The following is a 19299-nucleotide window of genomic DNA, read 5'->3' as shown; positions in this document are numbered from 1 at the left end:
CCTGGAAATGATGTTCAAGACCACATTAGCCAGCATCATTGTGCTCATGAAAGACAGTGAAACTGGGGTCTGAAGGAGAGATGTGGGTCACCAGACTCTTCTTACCAGGAATTAAGAGAAAATTCTTAATCTTTGGTCTTTCCATAGGAATCTTTTCCTCCTGGGTAGTTTCCATTTGTTCCTGCTTTGTTTTCATTTGTTGCTCGTTGCTCTTCAGCTCTAGAGAACTCTGGGCAGCCCAGTTTCCCTACCCAGCTCTAACAGCTCTGTGGTTCTGTCCCAGGAGGTATCTCGGGTGTAACTAATGGCTGCTGTGCGTTCAACTGTTTGCTGCATGCTGGCATGATGGGAGAATAACATTCTGATATTACATTGCTGTTCTCCTGATTTTTAAGCACTTTGGAGCCAGATTCTTCCAGGTAAGCTTAAAATGCCTTAATTCTGTCCAGTTGGAGGGTAGTTGGGAATAGTTTATTAAAGCGTCCCTTGATGTCTAGCTTACCAGTAGTACCTGCTTTTTAGGAGAGTAGCTGTGATCAGAGACTTAGGATTATTATATTGGAGTAAATTGCAGGCCATACAAACCAGAATTTCTTTCCTTGTTCCAGGTCTCCAGACACTTTTAGTTTGTATTATTATTATTATTATTATTATTATTATTATTATTATTTAGTGAGAGAGAGAGAGAGAGAGAGAGAGAGAGACAGATACGGCCAGACAGGTAGGCAGGGAGAGAGATGAGAAGCATCAACTCATAGTTGCGGCACCTTAGTTGTTCATTGATTTCATTGATTGCTTTCTTATATGTGCCTTGACCTGGGAAGGGGGGTGCTGCAGCTGAGCCAGTGGTCCCTTGATCAAGCCAGTGACCTTGGGCTTTAAGCCAGTGACCATGGGGTCATGGCTGTGATCCCATGCTCGAGCCAGCAACCCTGCACTCAAGCTGGATGAGCCCATGCTCAAGCCAGCAACCTCAGGGTTTTGAACCTGGATCCTCTGCATCCCAGGTTGACACTCTATCCACTGTGCCACTGCCTGGTCAGGTGACACTTTTAGTTTTTTCTTTCTTTACTTTTAGTTTTTTGAAAGGCCAGATGGGAGAAGCACTTTTATCCCAACAAAGCACATTTAGCCCAGTAGGCTGAGAAAATCATCAAGGTTTTTTGTATCATACTGACTTTTATGAAATCACTGTGATAACAATGACAAGCACTGTGATAACAATGCTGCTCAGAAGCTCTGATTGGCAACAATATCTTTGTTCATTTGATAACAAATAAGAACTCAGATTCTTAATTAAATTTGGCTAACAGCATCTTTCAAAACCTGGGGATCATGAAGGGGGAAAACAAATACAAGAGGTACTTATCGTGGATGAATTTAGGAATCATAGGCTTTTGACTAAATTAAGGGAAGCACTTGCTTTCCCACTGTGCTAGTAAAATGTTGGGGTAAGGAGAGAACACTGTGGATGATGAAAAACCTCACTGAGAATTCTGCTGATGTTCTTAGGCCCATAAAAACAAATATTTAGGCCTGACCTGTGGTGGCGCAGGGGATAAAGTGTCGGCCTGGAAATGCTGAGGTCGCCGGTTCAAAACCCTGGGCTTGCCTGCTCAAGGCACATATGGGAGTTGATGCTTCCAGCTCCTCCTCCCTTCTCTCCCTCTCTCTTTCCTCTCTAAAAAAAAAAAAAGAAAGACACTGCCTTTCATCAGAAAGAGTGTCAAAAAACAAATATTTAGGAAGTCTCTGCTAAGTAGCTTTATCAGAGTAACGTTGGCTGCCATAACAAGTAGTCTCACTTCTTAATCACCTTAGCTCAGAAGTGACATGTTATTTTTACTCACAGTTTATTGCTGATAACTAGTCATTTGGTCCCAACCAGATGCAGTGTGTGTGTATGTGTCTGTGTCTGCACTTACTGTAAAATATAATCCCTGGGCGGCCACCACTTTCAGCCACACCTGTTTGTGACATCTGTCATACAGAGAACATTTTTGGTGAGGCAGCCTAAAATAAGGAAACAGGAAGAGGAGTCATTACAGGATTACGTGGCAGTTTAAGTGGCACAAATTAAGAGTGATGATTTTTGAGAAAGGGAGCCCATCACGTTGGAGGTTTCTGAAACCCAGGATGCATGGATCGTTTCTTGGAAGCATCATGGTTAGCTGAGGTAGCCTCTGTGGGCTATAGGGTGTCAAGGTCTTTAGGGACAGAAAGTTCGGGTCCTAACACACAGATGAGAATAAGATTTGCACACTGAGAGTTTAAGAAGATGGGGATCAGAGCAGGGTAAAGAGGGGCCACCAGAAGGTTCAAGATGGTACCAGGTGACTAGGGTGGCCTGGTCAAGCAGACAGCCTATGAAGAGCCCTGAGTAGAGAGGCATATGTTGGGTAGCACAAGTAGCTTGCAAGTTAGAATAATCTGGCTTACTCCCTAGTTTGACCATCCACACTGACATGTTGAGCAAATGGCTTAAATTCTTGGAGCTTCAGTTTTATTGTTTATAAAGGTAGATTGTTAATACCCCACCCCATAGGGTGGTAAGAATTCAATTTGGTAACCCAGTAAGAGCTCAGTAAATGGACTCATGGGCCTTTTTCACCTAGATTGTTGCAATAGCTTCTTGAAATGTCTTTTTTTTTTCTTTCTCTAACCTCCCCCCACCTGCTGCACACCACAGTTGGTTCTTAATGCAGTAACCAGAACGATCCCTTTCCAACGAAGGTCAGCCAAGTCTTGCTGAGTGAAAGCTGGAATTTTTAAACCAGTCTCAGGTCCTACATGATCTTGCTCCTACCACTTTCCTGACCTAACCTCAGCCTACCCTTCGCCTCGCCCTGCTCTGCTCCAGGCATCTTTGCTGTTCTTGCAGCAGGCCAGGCATCGCCTGGGGAGTCGACTGTTCCCTCCCCCTCGAGCTCCACTCCTTCAGGAAGCTCACTTTTACTTTATTTCCAGTCTTTGCTCAAATGCCCTCGTCTCAGTGAGACTTTCTCTGACTATCCAATTTAAAAGTGATCTCTGCCCTCTCCCCACATGTACCCTGCTGTTCTCATCAACCTTGCTTTAATTTTCTGCAAGGCAGGTGTACTACTACATACATACTTATTTTGTTTTACTCTTTATTTACCTCCTCACTGGGAGATGAGTTCTGGCTGGTTCTGTACTGCTGTATCTCCAGTTTGGATCACAGAAGATAGTAAGCATTTGCTGAATGAATGAACCTATTTTGATATTGGAGTTTGTTGTTTTTATAGGGACCACTGCAGGGTGGAGAAGCACTGGCCTATCTGTGCATTTTTTCCTGCCAAACTCCCTTAGACAACCGGGACTTAGATCCTCTTAGATATAAAAATATTGGGAGAACCACTGAACCTGAAATGGCTCAATTTTAACAAGCCCTGAAATCTAAAACTCGATTTAGAGTAAGCAGAGCAAAGAGGAGTCAGTTAACACCATGTGGATTTCATCAGCCAGATTCAGTAAAAACAATTTAGTTTGTTCAACAGATATATGCCATGAAGAAGAAAAATAAGGGAGTGGGGTGCTATTGTAAATTAGAAGAGAGTTAAGAGTGCCATATCACCCATAGAATGTATCCACCTTGTTTGGGCCATCTTTTAAGGAGTTTAGTGTAAAAGACATTTTTGATAGAATTGATAAAATGTGAAAGTGATTTGATGGCGGAGAGTAAAGGAGGATAAATGGTGATGGACAGAGACTTGACTTGGGGTGGTGAACCCCAATACAGTGTACAGATGACGTGTTGTGAAATTGTGCACCTGAAACCTGTATAATTTTGTTAACCAGTGTCACCCTAATAAATTCAATAAAAAGGAAAAAAAAAGAAAATGAGTTGGATATTAGGTGCTAACAGCATTGCGCGCACACGTGTGTGTGTCTATATCTATAGATATATACATTCATTCATCCATTCTCTGGAGAACCTAGTGTGTGTATGTATTATACCCCAGAAAAGTGAGCTCTGCAGAAAATTATCTGAGAGTGTATGTTCTCCTAAGGATGGTACAGAGCTAATACCACACTAGGTGCTAAAGAGGTGAGGCTGACGTTTGCTTTAAATGACTCCAGAGGGGGAACGGGGTGGGAGGGGTCAGATAAAATAAGATTGGCAAAATATTGATAATCTTCAGAGATGGGTTATGAAAACAGGGAAGTTTATGATGTCATTATTTATATCCTTTTTAAAATTTTTATTTTTAAATAAAATTTATTGGGGTGACACTGATTAACAAAATTATACAGGTTTCAGGTGCCCAAGTCTACAACACATCTCTGCACCGTATTGTGCTCACCGCCCCAAGTCAAGTCTGTGTCCATCACTATTTATCCCCCTTCCCTCCCCCCTGCCCCCCTCCCCTCTGGTAATCACCATGCTGTTGTCTGTGTCTCTGAGGTTTTTTCCCCATTTAATCCTTTCAATTTTTTCACCCAGCCCCACCACCCCTCTCTCCTCTGACAGCTGTCAGTCTGTTCTCTATCTATGCATCTGTTTCTACTTTGTTAGTTTATTTTGTTCATTAGATTCCACGTATGTGTGAAATCATATACTTGTCTTTCTCTAACTGGCTTATTTCACTTAGCATAATGCTCTCCAGGTCCACTCATTTTGTCGCAAAGGGTAACATTTCCTTCTTCTTATTGACAACCTGGTAGTCTTCCATTGTGTAATGATAGCATTTTCACTTATCTATATACTTTTTTTTTTTTTAATGAGAGAAGGGGAGATAGAGAGACAGACCGGGACCCACCTGGCAGCCCTCATCTGGGGCTGATGCTCTGCAGATCTGGGGCTACTGCTCCATTGCTCAGCAACCAAGCTATTTTAGTGCCTGAGGTGAGGCCATGGGGCCATCCTCAGTGCCAGGGGCCAATGTGCTTGTGCTATTGGAGCCATGGCTATGGGAGGAGGGAGGGAGGGAGAGAGAGAGAGAGAGAGAAGCGGGCAATGAGAAGCAGATGATTGCTTTTGCTGTGTGCCCTGACCAGGAATTGAACCCAGGATTCCACATGCCCAGCCGAGGCTCAACTGCTGAGCCAACTGGCCAGGGCCCCTATACATTCTCATATGCGTTAAAAAGTTCTGTAGAACCAATAAAATTATTTTTTTAAAAATATTTTATTACTTTTTTTTTTAAATAATTTTATTTTTTTAATGAGGCGACATCAATAAATCAGGATACATATATTCAAAGATAACAAGTCCAGGTTATCTTGTCGTTCAATTATGTTGCATACCCATCACCCAGAGTCAGATTGTCCTCTGTCACCTTCTATCTAGTTTTCTTTGTGCCCCCCCCCCCCAGTAACCACCACACTCTTATCAATGTCTCTTAGTTTCACTTTTATGTCCCACCTATGTATGGAATAATGCAGTTCCTGGTTTTTTCTGATTTACTTATTTTGTTACTTTTAAAAAATGATTTTGTTTATTGATTTTAGAGAGAAAAAGGCAGCGGGAGAGGAGCGGGTATGCGCTCCTCTGGGCAGCCCAGGGTTTTGAATCAGGAACTTCAGTGTTCCAGGTCGATGCTCTATCTACTGTGGCACCACAGGTCATGCCCAACTGAATTATTTTTTTTTTAATTTTAAAAAATTTATTCATTTTAGAGAGGAGAGAGAGAGAGAGAGAGAGAGAGAGAGAGAGAGAGAGAAGGGGGAGAAGCAGGAAGCATCAACTCACATATGTGCCTTGACCAGGCAAGCCAGGGTTTTGAACCGGCAACCTCAGTGTTTCCAGGGAGACGCTTTATCCACTGCGCCACCACAGGTCAGGCTGAATTCTTTTTTAAAGATGAGGAAATGAAACAGTTCCTCTTTCTGAGATGAGGGAGGACCATTTTCTACTCTCTGTTGCGTGTGGTCTGGTGTGAAGGAAAGATGAATGGCTCTGTTGCTAGGAAGAGGAGCAGTATTTATTCAACCCTTCCGTTTGCTCCTTCCTCCTCAGCTTGACTGATGAAGTGGAGTCAGAGTGGTCTCTAGTGTGGTAAGATTTGGTGAGATGCCTGCTGGGGCTGAGGGTGGGCAGCATACAGAAAGGGAGCTGATGGGATATAAAGTGCCTGCTTTTCCCCAGGCACCTGCCAAATAGGAAGGCAAATATTTCTACAGATACACACCCATTGAAGGCACAAGGTTGAAGATAGTAAGTAGCACAAGGTTGATTTCCCTTTGCAGTGGCGCTCAATCCTGAGTTCAGAGCTCTGCCGTTGGGAGTGACTGATTCTGGTCAGGAAACACGGAGCAGCTTGCCCTATCCGTGGTGGGGACTCCACACCCCTCCCCCCAACTCAGTTCTGTCCTACATGTTTTAGAAAAGCTCAGGGAAATGTGCTCAGGTGTGTCTGAGGACTTCATAATCTTCTGCATCAGTGCCTGCCTGGCTGGGGAAAGATCTAATCTCTGTCAAGATACCCTTTTACTGCCTGGGTCTGGAACAGTTGGGACAAGCAGAAATGAAAGCCCCTTTATCTTCAGGGCTTTGATCTGGGCAGGATTTCCCCCTCCCCACCATTACCCAGGCAGCTTGGCTTGTCCTAAGGTAAATACGTGCAAACACAGCTATTCAGATACTTTGGGGGTGGGAGGTGGGGCGGAAATGCCAGGTGGCAGAACTTCATGGTTTTCTTAACACAAATACAACGTGTGCACAATCTACCTACTCATTTTCTTCGCTGCACAGCTTGGCATTGGGGGTTGGTGACTGTCCGCCCGCTGGGCTGCTCTATGTGCAATGGCTTTGTGGTTCTTTGAGGAGATGTGTGAGCAATTTCAGCACAATAGTATTAATTGCACATCAGCAGTACTTCCAGCTCCTTGATGTTGTAGACCAGGGACTTCTCGAAGCCACTGAGCAGCATGTGGTTTATTTTCTTTTCTTTTTTTTTTGTATTTTTCTGAAGCTGGAAACGGGGAGAGACAGTCAGACAGACTCCTGCATGCGCCCGACTGGGATCCACCCGGTACGCCCACCAGGGGTGAAGCTCTGCCCGCCAGGGGGCGATGCTCTGCCCCTCCGGGGCGTCGCTCTGCCACGACCAGAGCCACTCCAGCGCCTGGGGCAGAGGCCAAGGAGCCATCCCCAGAGCCCGGGCCATCTTTGCTCCAATGGAGCCTCGGCTGCTGGAGGGGAAGAGAGAGACAGAGAGGAAGGAGGGGGTGGGGGTGGAGAAGCAAATGAGCGCTTCTCCTATGTGCCCTGGCCGGAAATCGAACCCGGATCCCCTGAACGCCAGGCCAACGCTCTACCGCTGAGCCAACCGGCCAGGGCCTGGTTTATTTTCTTGTTACTCCCATGACCAATGTCGAGCATCAGGATCAGGCCCTTGAATCTTCTGTGCACTCTATTGTCTCTGGGTTTCTGCCAGTTATGCTTAATTTTGACATATTGGTCTGACTACTTCCAGATGAACTTCTTGGTCCTCTTTTTGACAATCTTGGGTTTTGTGAGAGATCTGAAGGCGGCCATGGTGCCAGGGAGGGGACAGGTGCCACCTCCAGAGGCAGCACGGAGGAAGAGAGCTATTCAAGTACTTGGCAAGTCTTTCATGGCTTTCTTTCACTTGCTTCTCAGATTTACCAACTACAAGTGTGTAAAATGTTTAGCACATGCTAAAAGCTCAGTAATTATTAACCCAAACAAAGTGATAAAGTCTGTTATTAAATTGTCACCACGACCCTGTGGAAGCAGATTTTAAAGTATTATTATCCATACTTTACAGATGAAGACATAAGGTTTATAGAAGTTGACAAACTGGCTTAAGGTAACTAACAGGTAGAAAAGTCAGGATTTGAACCTGGGCTTTGAGATGACAGACCCTGAACTCTTTGTCTGAAGCTAAGGCTTCTCCAGCTGCCAGTGAGAAGATCTCCTTGCCCTCAACTTCTCATACATCAATACTTTCTAAAACACAATAAGCAAGCCTGACCTGTGGTGGCGCAGTGGATAAAGCATCAACCTGGAACGCTGAGGTTGCCTGTTTGAAACTCTGGGCTTGCCTGGTCAAGGCACATATGGGAGTTGATACTTCCTGCTCCTCCCTCATTCGCTCTCCCTTTCTCTCTTTTTCTAAAAATGAACAAATAAAAATCTAAAAAAAAACCCAAACACAATAAACAAGGAATTATTAAAATAATGAAATGAAAAAACAAGAATAAGTCCTATTTTAAAAGTTATTATTAGATTTAATAGGCATAAAGTTACTCTTCTAAATTACGGTAGAAGTTGATTACACTGAATTTCTGTACTTTTCTCATCCTGGATCTTGCTTAATAAAGCTGTCTCGGATTATCACTTTGAGCACTATCATTCTAAGCTACCTGATTCTCAGAGCATGATGTATACATGATATCATGTTTCAGAATCACCTCGTGTGCTTGCTAACTGTAGAGTTCTGAGTCCCATCCCAGAAGACTCGCATCAGAAGGACTGTGGTTGAATTCAGGAATCTGCATTTTAACAAGTCACTTCAATAATTCGGATGTGCTCTAAGCCTGCTCACCATTATTCTCTGCTCTGCTACCTCATTTCAGATAATGGATGATAGTGTGAATTGTGAAGTGAGTACAATGTTTTATTCCATGCCCCTGACTCTACCTTTTTTTAATTTTATTATTTTAAACTATTAAGGACTTCCTTTCTGTAGAAACTCAAGGGAGAGAACCTGATTTCTGAACTTACTTTACTGCACATCTCCAAACAAGGATTGAGTGCAAACTACAGGCTGGGTGGAGGGGAGCTGACCACAAGGTGCTCACGATCAGTGGAGGGCAGTGTGGATGGAACAAAGTACAGAGCCCAGGGGCACGTCATCATGTAGAAGTGGGGAGGTGAGGAGGAACCAGCAACAGGGACCACTGAGAATAAATGACCAGTAAGATGGAGAAAAACCAAGAGAGTATAGGCTTTGAAAACTAGGAGAAGGAAGTGAGCAACTGCATGAAGTGCTGCTGACGGGCTAGACCAGCTGAAGACTGAGCACTGACCATTTGGCTAGCGGCAGGGAGGTGTGGAGGGCTTTGGTGACAGAGACAACAGTAGTTTCCTGGACATGAGGAGGCCTGAAGGAGTGGATTTAAAAGAGAATGGGAAGAGGGAACTTGGAAATAGTGTCTATTAACAGCTCTTCCAATGAGGTTTACTGTAAAGGAAAGAGAAAGGGCAGAGCTAGAAGGTTAAGAGGGAGGTCAAGAGGTTTTGCAGGAGGGACAGGGAAATAGACTGTATTTAGAACTCAAGCAGTAGCTAATTATGTGACCTTTGTAGAGTCATATATCTTTTCCAGTTAATTATTTCAGTAAAACAAACAATTATCTACCATAGCATTTTTTTTTCTTCAAGCTCTTTCGAATTCTGACTGCCAAGCAATACTGTCCAAGAAGAGTCTTCAAATTACTCTTGTTCTTTGCTTACATAGTCTAATTTCAATACATTTTTAAAAAATCACATTACATTTTTACATATGCGCTTTATTTTTTGACTCAAATTACTGAAAGTAGATTTCATCTCTAACTACACATGTGTAGGCTTTTTAAAAACATAACTACTGGCCCTAGCTGACGTGGCTCCGCTAGTTGGAACCTCATCCCAATCCGCCAAGGTTGCAGATTCAATCCCTGGTCAGGATACTTAAAAAGAAAATAAAAACATAACTCTCTATATAATAATAACATAGCCTGACTAGGTGGTGGTGCAGTGGATAGAGCATCGGACTGGGATGCAGAGGACCCAGGTTCGAGACCCCTGAGGTCGCTAGCTTGAGCGCGGGCTCATCTGGTTTGAGCAAAAGCCCACCAGCTTAAACCCAAGGTCGCTGGCTCCAGCAAGGGGTTACTTGGTCTGCTGAAGGCCCACGGTCAAGGCACATATGAGAAAGCAATCGATGAACAACTAAGGTGTTGCAACGCACAATGAAAAAAACTAACTTGACTATTTTAAAAAATCTCATCTCTCTCTGTTCCTGTCTGTCTGTCCCTGTCTATCCCTCTCTCTGACTCACTCTCAGTCTCTGTAAAAAAAAAATATATATATATATATGATAATACCATTATTATACCTATCTAAATTAATAATTATTTTTTAAATATCATACAATATCAAATCTATATTCAAATATCCCCATTTGTACCCAATATTGTTTTGTTCAAATCAAAATTCAAAAAAGATCTACATATTGCATATAATTGTTATATCTTTTTTAAAAGGTTTTATTTATTGATTTTACAGAGAGGAGGGGGGGTGGTGATTAGAGAGGGTATGTCTGAAATGAAGACTATGGAGGGGGTATATTTTTTGTAAATGACAAGATTGGAGATATGACCTTGGGAGTGAGTGGCTGAGGAGGTTAAAGAACTGAGAGACCAGGCATTGAGAAAGGCTTCAGGGGACACGTGAGCTGGGGGGGGGGGAGGCTGAGTGGGGGTGCTCCTGTGTGAACAGGGTAGGAAAGAACATCTCATGCCGAAGGAACATTACATGCAGGACTACAGAGGCGTGGCAGAACATGGGATACATGGGGTGCCATAATTGTGTTACCCTGGGCAAATTACTCATCTTCCCTGTCTCAGTTTCCTCATTTGTAAAATGGGGATAGTAATGGTATCCAGAGAGTAGTGATGGTGAGAAGTGACATAATATTTGTCACAGGCCCTATTGCAATCCCTTTGGGCATATTCTAACTTGACTATTTAAAAAAATCCTATGAGGTAGGCCCTGTTTTTATTAGTTCCAGTTCTATTTTATAGATAAAGAAGCTAAATCTTAGGGTGTTCAGTAACTTGCTGAGGGTCATGTAACTGGTGAGAAGCAAGAGTTTGGACTCTTGGTCAGATCAGTCTAATTCTAGGGTTCTTACTCAACCCCTAAGCTACAGTCAGTGCTTAGCACTTAGCTAATACTAAATAAATGGTAGCTATTACTGTCATGTTTGCTAAAGTTACCCCACAGAGTTGCAGATTCTGTTATCACTTCTGCAGCTGGTCAAAGATCACTCCTACTATCTCATGAGCAGCAGTGACTATTTTTGAAAGGCCCCCATTACCTTCAATAGAACTAGATTGACAGTTGTGCTAATTGTGTTTCAACTGGTTGATTTTTGGATATCAGGAGTGGGAAGTGATCTTTTTCTTCTTAGAGGGCAAGTTGTTCTGAGCAGATGCAATTGATGTAAGGAAGGAAGATATGGGTTCTTTGTACTCCTCTGATGTCCGTGCATTGAACTCAGACAAAAGTCTCATGCCCCAGCAGCTCACACCTTGGGTGGATGACAGTAAACCAGCATTCAAGGCGAGAGGTGTCTCATCCAAAGGGCAGGTGACTGCTCACAGTGTTTCTGGAAGGCTGCCAAAAAGAAGAACCCTTTCCACTAATGATGCCTGAGGAAATAGGACTCTAATGAGCTGGCAACCCTTTCTTCCTTCCTTCATTAACTCACTCAACAAATTGTCATTAAATGCCTATCCAAACACTCAATGGGCACTAAACATAGTAGTGAAGAAAGCTGACAAGGTTTCTCTTATGAATTTACATCGTTTATAGGAGACAAAGATAACCAAGTAAAAATATGAATAACTGCATCACTACAAACTCTCACGCCACAAAGGAAGTTAACCTGACATGAAAAGAGAGATAGCTGTCAGATACTTTCTGACTCTACCAGGAGGCTGCCAGAGAGCCGGTTCTCTGAATTCATGAGGAAAGTCCTGAAATTTTTGACAAAGAACAGAATAGCACTTAAACTTTTGCCCCGTCGGTCATGCGCAGGGCCCGCCTGCTTGTTTCCCGGTCATGAGAAGTTGAAATTCCCTCAGCTTGAGCCCCAGGTCTTCTAGGAAGGATTTCTTTCTACTTCATGGAGTGAAGCCAGTTTTTAGCCACCACAGCTTCGTCTTGCTTCTGTTAATTTTGCATGTCTCAGGACAGGCCTCGAGGCCAGTTCAACGTTGTGTATCAAGTTGATATACAAGGATGAAGTATATTTTCAATATTGTCCCCAGCAGTTTTACTTTAAACATACAGATTTCTTAAAAAAAAGATTTTATTTATTGATTTTAGACAGAGGATAGAGAGAAGTGGGGGATAGCAGGGAGCATCTGCTTGTAGTTGCTTCTATGTGCCTTGATTGGGTAAGCCTGGGGTTTCGAACCAGGAACCTCAGCATTTCAGGTTGACACTGTATTCACTGCGCCACCACAGATCAGGCAACAGTTTTACTCTTAATTCCTCAACTCATCTAATAAGAATGTAATAAGTCAAATTTAAAGATAAGAATTCACCTCCTAATAGTTATCAGGTATCAACGATGTACTTTTTTTCTGGGTATTTGGACATGCATAACTTTTATTCACGATGGTAACATTTTCTCTCTGTTCACTTTTTTGTTATAACATTTTAAGCATTTTCTTCTGTATTGCTACGTAAATTTACACATAATATTGTACACACACACACAAACACATATATTCTGTAATAGTGGATGTACCATCATTTAATTATTTTCCTATTGCAGGAAGCTTAGTTGTTAACCTTAGATTTTTCACCATTATAAATAATTTTGAAGTTAAAAACTATTTTTTTTGCATGTACATATTGCTTTATAAAACTCTTTCTTTATTCCATTAATCTTCTTTCAGTCCTCCCCACACTATGTAAGGAAGGGAATCATTTTACATGTGAAGAAAACTAAATGTGTGATCTTTTTCTTTTTTGAATTATTTATTCAGTCTTTTTCCCTGGACATATGATAATAGTCATTAACTCTTAATTCTGTGACCTGATTGCTTTCTAAAAAGGTTAAATTTATTTCTTTTGCTTCCTTGAAATATACCAGTTTCATTATAACCTGTCCAGAAATGAGTTTTATTATTATTATTTTGACAACTGCTAGCTAATCTAAATTCTGTATGACATATATCTTAATATTTCCAGTTTCCTCTTTTGGATTTCTTTAAAGATTAATCATAATTTCATGTGTTCTTAATTGTATTTTCTATTTTGTGATTTGTCTGCCTGATCATGTTGCTTTCCTGTTTATTTTGAGAGGCTTTTACTGTATTAACCCTTCGCATACCTTGACTCTTGCTTTCCTTTTTATTATAGTATTTTTCATTGCTTAGAAGTTGGGGTTTTCATACAACTGACTCTATTAAACTTTTCCTTGTTATTTTTCTACATTCCATCAGAAAGAAGAAAGAGCTACCAAATCTAGAATTGTATATATTTTTAGCTTTTAAAAATTACATTTTTATAATATTTTTTCAACTTTAAGAGTAATGCATCTATATTTTAGAAATTTTGAGTATACAAAAAACTATAAAAAAGGAAACCACATTATTCTACCATCCAGGGAGTGTTTTTTCATTCCTTTTTTTTTTTTTCTCATGTGCATTTTTCTTTTCTTTTCTTTTCTTTTTTTTTTTTTTTGTATTTTTCTGAAGCTGGAAATGGGGAGAGACAGTCAGACAGACTCCTGCATGCGCCCGACCGGGATCCACCCGGCACGCCCACCAGGGGCGATGCTCTGCCCACCAGGGGGCGATGCTCTGCCCCTCCGGGGCATCGCTCTGTTGCGGCCAGAGACACTCTAGCGCCTGGGGCAGAGGCCAAGGAGCCATCCTCAGCGCCCGGGCCATCTTTGCTCCAATGGAGCCTTGGCTGCGGGAGGGGAAGAGAGAGACAGAGAGGAAGGAGGGGGGGGGTGGAGAAGCAAATGGGAGCTCCTCCTATGTGCCCTGGCCGGGAATCGAACCCGGGTCCCCCGCACGCCAGGCCGACGCTCTACCACTGAGCCAACCAGCCAGGGCCACATTTTTCTTTTTTTAAGGGAGAGAAGGGGAGATAGAGAGACAGACTCCCACATGCATCCTGACTGGGGTACATCTGGCAACCTTTAGCTAGGGCTGATGCTTGAATCAACTGAGCTATTTTTAGTGCCTGAGGTGGAGGCTCCACAGAGCCATCCTCAGTGTCTGGGGCCAAAGTACTCGAATCAATCAAGCCATGGAGGTGGGAGGGAAAGAGAGAGAAGGGGGATGGGAGGGGAGGAGAAACAGATGGTCACTTCTCCTGGGTGCCCTGACGTGGAATTGAACCCGGGATGTCCATCAACTGCTGGGTTGATGCTCTATCACTGAGCCAACTGGCCAGGGCCATTTTTTAAAATGTGTTTTTTCATATTTGGATAGTATATACTATTTATAACCTAATTAAAATTTTTTTTATTGATTGATTTTAGTTAGAGAGGAAGATGGGGGGAGAGATAGGAATGTCAATCTGTTCCTGTATGTGCCTTGACCGGGGAACAAACCAGCAACCTCTGTGCTTCAGGATAATGCTCTAACCCACCAACCTATCTGGGCAAGGCTATAACCTATATTTTATATTAACATTATATAGTTAAACTTCCACATTTTATTAAATATTCTTTGATAATATATAATTTTTTAAAAGTCTGTCTCGAGTTTATTTTGAGATGAGCTGACTCCTCTCTCCCCCAAATTGCTATTTATGTACAGTATTCTCAAACCAGTGACTGAACAACCCTTTCCTCCCAGATTTACCTGTGGTGTCTGCTTGATCTTTCTAGCATGGTTTTATCTCTATAGTATCAGTCTGTTTCTAGGCTCTGCGTGCTATTCCTGGACTCAGGGCACTGTACCTGCAAAGGGCTCGTGCCTCTCTTTTTCTGAGCTCTCTGGGATTCCTGGACTGAGCCATAGTCTAGACCAGGGCCCACACTGGGAACAGGCACTAATCTATTTTGTTAATTTTTAACCCTGCCCCTTTGGAAAACAACTCTTACCTTCTCTTTCTCTCTCTTTTGCTATTTTTTCCTTTGCAGATGCTTTTTCTTCATCCTGAAAAAAATGAGCCTTGGCCTCCAGACCCAAGACAGCAGATATCCCTCCCATGAAGAATAGTGCCAGATCCTGAGGACCTGGAGGGCCTGCAGCCCCAAGGGGATTTACCAGAGGCAGGTAAAAAAACACCTGGAGGTGTGGGCTCTGGAGGAAACAAAGGGAAATGAAAAATGGTGTGGTCGAGTGTGCTGGCCGGGTCACAGGTCTCCATGGCTGGCTACAACTTGGCTGTTTCCTTCATGCATTTTATCTTTTTACGTTGATTCAGTGGGGGATGAGGATAGGTGCTCTGCCTATTTGCTATACATGATAAGATTTGAAGTTATTCTGTAAATCAACCTATTTTGAGCCCCACTATGTGCCATATCCTGCTTTGGGTGCTATGCATGTAGTGATAGGTAGACTGAGGCAGGAGGCAGAAGGCTCAGTTTGGCTGGGAGTCTTTGTTGGTTTAGTGTTGACTTGTTCTCTGTAGGTTATAATGTGAGCTCTTATTGTATTCTTCTAGCAGTCTTATTGTATTCTTCTACAACCCCTAGCAATAGGGGTTGTAAGGATTCATTGACACAGTCCCATCTGTTCAATAACCCTTTATTGAGTACCCCCTGTTTTCTAGGCACTGTACTAGGCACTGGGGTTTCAGAGATGAGCCAGGAAGAGTTTCCTTCTGCAGGGATCAGTGTGAAAAGCAAGCACTAGATCCAAGCAGACGAAATAGTGCTAAAAGGGAGGTGGGCCCCAAGGGAGGGAAGAGGCAGAAAAGTCAAGCTGTCTGACTGCCAGGCAAGTGGACTAGGGGACAGATTGCAACAGGGTAAAGGCCTGGAAGACTAAGTAGTCACTCTAGTGCAGGGGTCGGGAACCTATGGCTCGCGAGCCAGATGTGGCTCTTTAGATGGCTGCATCTGGCTCGCAGACAAATCTTTAATTAAAAAAAAAAATAACGTTAAAAATAAAAAGCATTCTCATGAGGCCCTGGCCGGTTGGCTCAGTGGTAGAGCGTTGGCCTGGCATGTGGAAGTCCCAGGTTCGATTCCCGGCCAGGGCACACAGGAGAAGCGCCCATCTGCTTCTCCACCCCTCCCCCTCTCCTTCCTCTCTGTCTCTCTCTTCCCCTCCCGCAGCCGAGGCTCCATTGGAGCAAAGATGCCCCAGGCGCTAGAGTGGCTCTGGTCGCAACAGAGTGACACCCCAGAGGGGCAGAGCATCACCCCCTAGTGGGCAGAGCGTCGCCCCCTGGTGGGCGTGCCGGGTGGATCGCAGTCAGGTGCATGCGGGAGTCTGTCTGTCTCTCCCCGTTTCCAGCTTGAGAAAAATACCAAAAAAAAAAAAAAAAAGGCATTCTCATGTATTACAACCCATTCATTTCCTACCGCTCATGTTCATGGTTGCGGGTGGCCAGAGCCAATCACAGTTGTCCTCTGGGACAACACCAAATTTTTATTGGATAATGTGTAATGTACATGGGTTGTTGTATGGCTCTCACGGAATTACATTTTAAAATATGTGGCTTTCATGGCTCTCTCAGCCAGAAAGTTTCCCAACCCCTGCCCTAGTGTGTTGGAAAATTCAGAACTGGGTGTAATTTCTCAAAGAATTTGGGGAGAAAAAATTTTTCTCCCTCTTTTCTTCAGTTTGGGCTGCTTAGATTAAACTTCTTCAGTCCCTTGTCTCAAGTAGCTTGAGAGATGAGAAACGTTCTTGAAGCTTGAAGTGCCTATGATGAGAAGAAGCTCCAGCCAGCTGGCAGGCTTGGGGCCTCAACAGAGGGAGGGATTCAAGGGACTTGGGAGGGTTCAGGTGAGTGCCTTGAGGCCCTGCAAGGGCACAGGCCCTACAGGCTGAGGCTGTCTTCAAGTTGCAGGACCATGTTGTGCCTCGGCTACCTGGCTGAACTCTTCTTCCCGGGGAAACTCAACCTTGGAGAGTAGGTGCTGGCAGGAGGCTCAACACCGGTCCCTTCTGAGCCTCAGCTCTCCAGACAGTGAGTGAATCCACTGCCTGTCTCCTACCTTCTGTTTCATTTCATCATCCACATAAAAGTTAAGTCCCAACTCCACTATTTCCAAATCACTAATGCAACTTTGAAAATTATTTATATAAAGAAAATTCTCAGTTTCTGTAGTTGCTAGTAAAATCTGTCCTCCTTACCTCGCAGGTTTATACTGGGTCTCAGTATAATCACTGTGGAAGGGCCGCCTGAGTGGTGAACTGTGCCCGCGGCTGCTGGCTGCTGGAGTGCAAATGTAAGGGTGGTTTTTCTGTGATTGTCTGACAGACCGAGTTGTCTCTCCAGTGACCCTGACTTCTGAGTTCTCTTTGGTCAACACTGACTTTTCACTGTCCTTTATGGCAAATGCCTGGCCTTTTAGTGCAAAAGACCGTAACATTTAGAGTCAGAGAGACCTGGGTTGGAACCCTGGTTCTAGCACTGCTGAGCTATTGACTTTAGAGAAGCCCTGTGGCCTTGCTAACTTCAGTTTCTTCATTTCCTCAAATGGGATAGTTCATATCTACCTCATACTGTTAGAGTAAAAACTAAATGAGAGATTGCTTCTTACCTTCTTCTCTAGTTCTTCAGCTGTCATAGTCCTGTGATTAGCTATGTTGGTTGTCTGGAAAAATTGAGTTTCTCAGTTTTCTGATGATGCAACAAGCTCACTTCTTCATTTCTTGGTTTCAAGTTTGAATAATTCTCCCTCTGTGTACATTTCATCATTTTCAAAACTTCTGCAGCCCAAGACAGGAACCCATCCTCCCCAGAGCTCCTGGTTTCTGAGGTCGGGCATGGTGGGAGGCACTATTTGGTTGGTACTACCAGTGGATTCCAAGAATGGTTTGGATGCCACTGAAATTAAAAAGTCTCAGATGAAGGGCCTGAAGCTCAGGTTAGTGAGTCATGGCCTTGACTGCACTCTGGCATTGTCGATGGCCCCATGTTGCCTCCACACGGCCCTCATGCTGAGGGGCTGTTCTCTTCTGTTCCTCGTTCTGTCCTCCCAGCACTCTGTAAGTGAGGTAGGGAGGAGGTGACTACTGCACAGTAGATGAGTACTGCACTAAGAAACTCAATTTCCTCAGGTCGGAAAGAGAAACTGGTGCAAAGAGGTTAAGTGACTTATCTGGGCTCTCAAGAATGGGGATGGCCTGGCCCGTGGAGGCGCAGTGGCATCGACCTGGAATGCCGAGGTTACCAGTTTGAAACCCAGGCTTGCTGTGTTGGGGGACCTGTGAGAAAGAAGAAGTGTGTGAGCCTGACCTGTGGTGGTGCAGTGGATAAAGCGTCGACCTGGAAATGCTGAGGTCGCCGGTTCGAAACCCTGGGCTTGCCTGGTCAAGGCACATATGAGAGTTGATGCTTCCTGCTCCTTCCTTCTTCTTTCTCTCTCTCTCTCCTCTCTAAAATGAATAAATAAAGTCTTAAAAAAAGAATGGGGATGAGAATGCAGGTTCTCTAAATGCCCTGTGTAGTGCTCCTACCACCTTACCTCTGGTATTCAGGAGCCGACTCTGTGGGAAGGGACTGTAGATCCCTGGTGGATTAGCTAAAGTGGTGGTTCCTTATTCTTATTATGGACAATAAGCCCATTTATTTAGGAAAGAGATTAATGTTATTCAAAAGAGACAGACATTGCTTGAGGTCAAAGTGCTTTCATCTTCCATTCAGTCACACAATCAATTCTGGGAAAATAAAGTAGGTCTCTACCCAGAGATAAAGGGGACTATTCAGGCTCTATTTTCTTAGTGAAATCCATTTTCCAGAACTTTCAGCAGTTCTGTTCAGGATGTAGTAAGAAGGGCATGGACTATGGAATCAGGTGCATTTGGATTTGAACCTTGGTGCTACCATTTACTCAGCTCTGTGACGGCGCTTCTCTTGACCTCTCAGAAGCTCGTATGGCTACTCTATAAAATGGAGAATACTCTTCCCAGCTCAGGAGATGCCCTTCCTATTAGACTGTCATGTACCGTTTCCCCTATGTATAAGACGTACCCTTTTTCAAAAACTTTGGGGTCTAAAAACTGGGTGCATCTTATACAGTGGTTATAGATTTTTTACTTGCATTTTGACAGTGATGAGGAGTTGTATGAATTTTATGATGAATAAAACTTGAGTTCAGTAACTATGTAATATCTTTTTTTTTTTCAAAATTCGGGCCCCCAAATTAAAGTGCATCTTTTATGTGGGAGCATCTTATATACAGGGTAATGCGGTATGCAGTGCTCACTGGAATTGGAGATCAGGGTGGCCTTGGTTCATGGTAACAGTAAATGAAATAAACATCTTGCGTGCTTAATTCACCTTTGTTTTTATTTCCAGGTAAACCAGTCTCCTGTTACTTGGTAACAGGAATGAGAGCATTCTTACAAGGCACTTCATAAAACTGAATGTTTTGTTGTGAAGCTAAT

At 43.4% G+C, this 19299-nt stretch overlaps 1 protein-coding gene and 1 pseudogene across 4 annotated transcripts in view; one reads left to right on the top strand and one right to left on the bottom strand.

The window, feature by feature from the left end:
- ST6GAL1 (ST6 beta-galactoside alpha-2,6-sialyltransferase 1) overlaps positions 1 to 19299 on the top strand; it is a 180585-nt gene that overhangs the window by 95171 nt on the left and 66115 nt on the right. For 2 of the 4 annotated variants that reach the window (XM_066241874.1, XM_066241876.1), the window contains 2 exons: positions 284 to 419; positions 14871 to 15006. The gene's annotated coding sequence lies outside the window, so the exon portion shown is untranslated. Of the gene's footprint in view, positions 1 to 283; positions 420 to 14870; positions 15007 to 19299 lie in introns of those variants that run through there. The other 2 variants (XM_066241877.1, XM_066241875.1) reach the window with 2 other exon arrangements.
- LOC136311998 (large ribosomal subunit protein eL32-like) lies at positions 6692 to 7552 on the bottom strand (annotated as a pseudogene).

The sequence above is a fragment of the Saccopteryx bilineata genome, chromosome 8 (assembly GCF_036850765.1).
Source record: "Saccopteryx bilineata isolate mSacBil1 chromosome 8, mSacBil1_pri_phased_curated, whole genome shotgun sequence".
In the NCBI taxonomy this organism is placed as follows: domain Eukaryota; kingdom Metazoa; phylum Chordata; class Mammalia; order Chiroptera; family Emballonuridae; genus Saccopteryx; species Saccopteryx bilineata.
The sequence above is the reverse complement of the archived record's forward strand: the minus strand, read 5'-3'. Positions and strand labels throughout refer to the sequence as shown.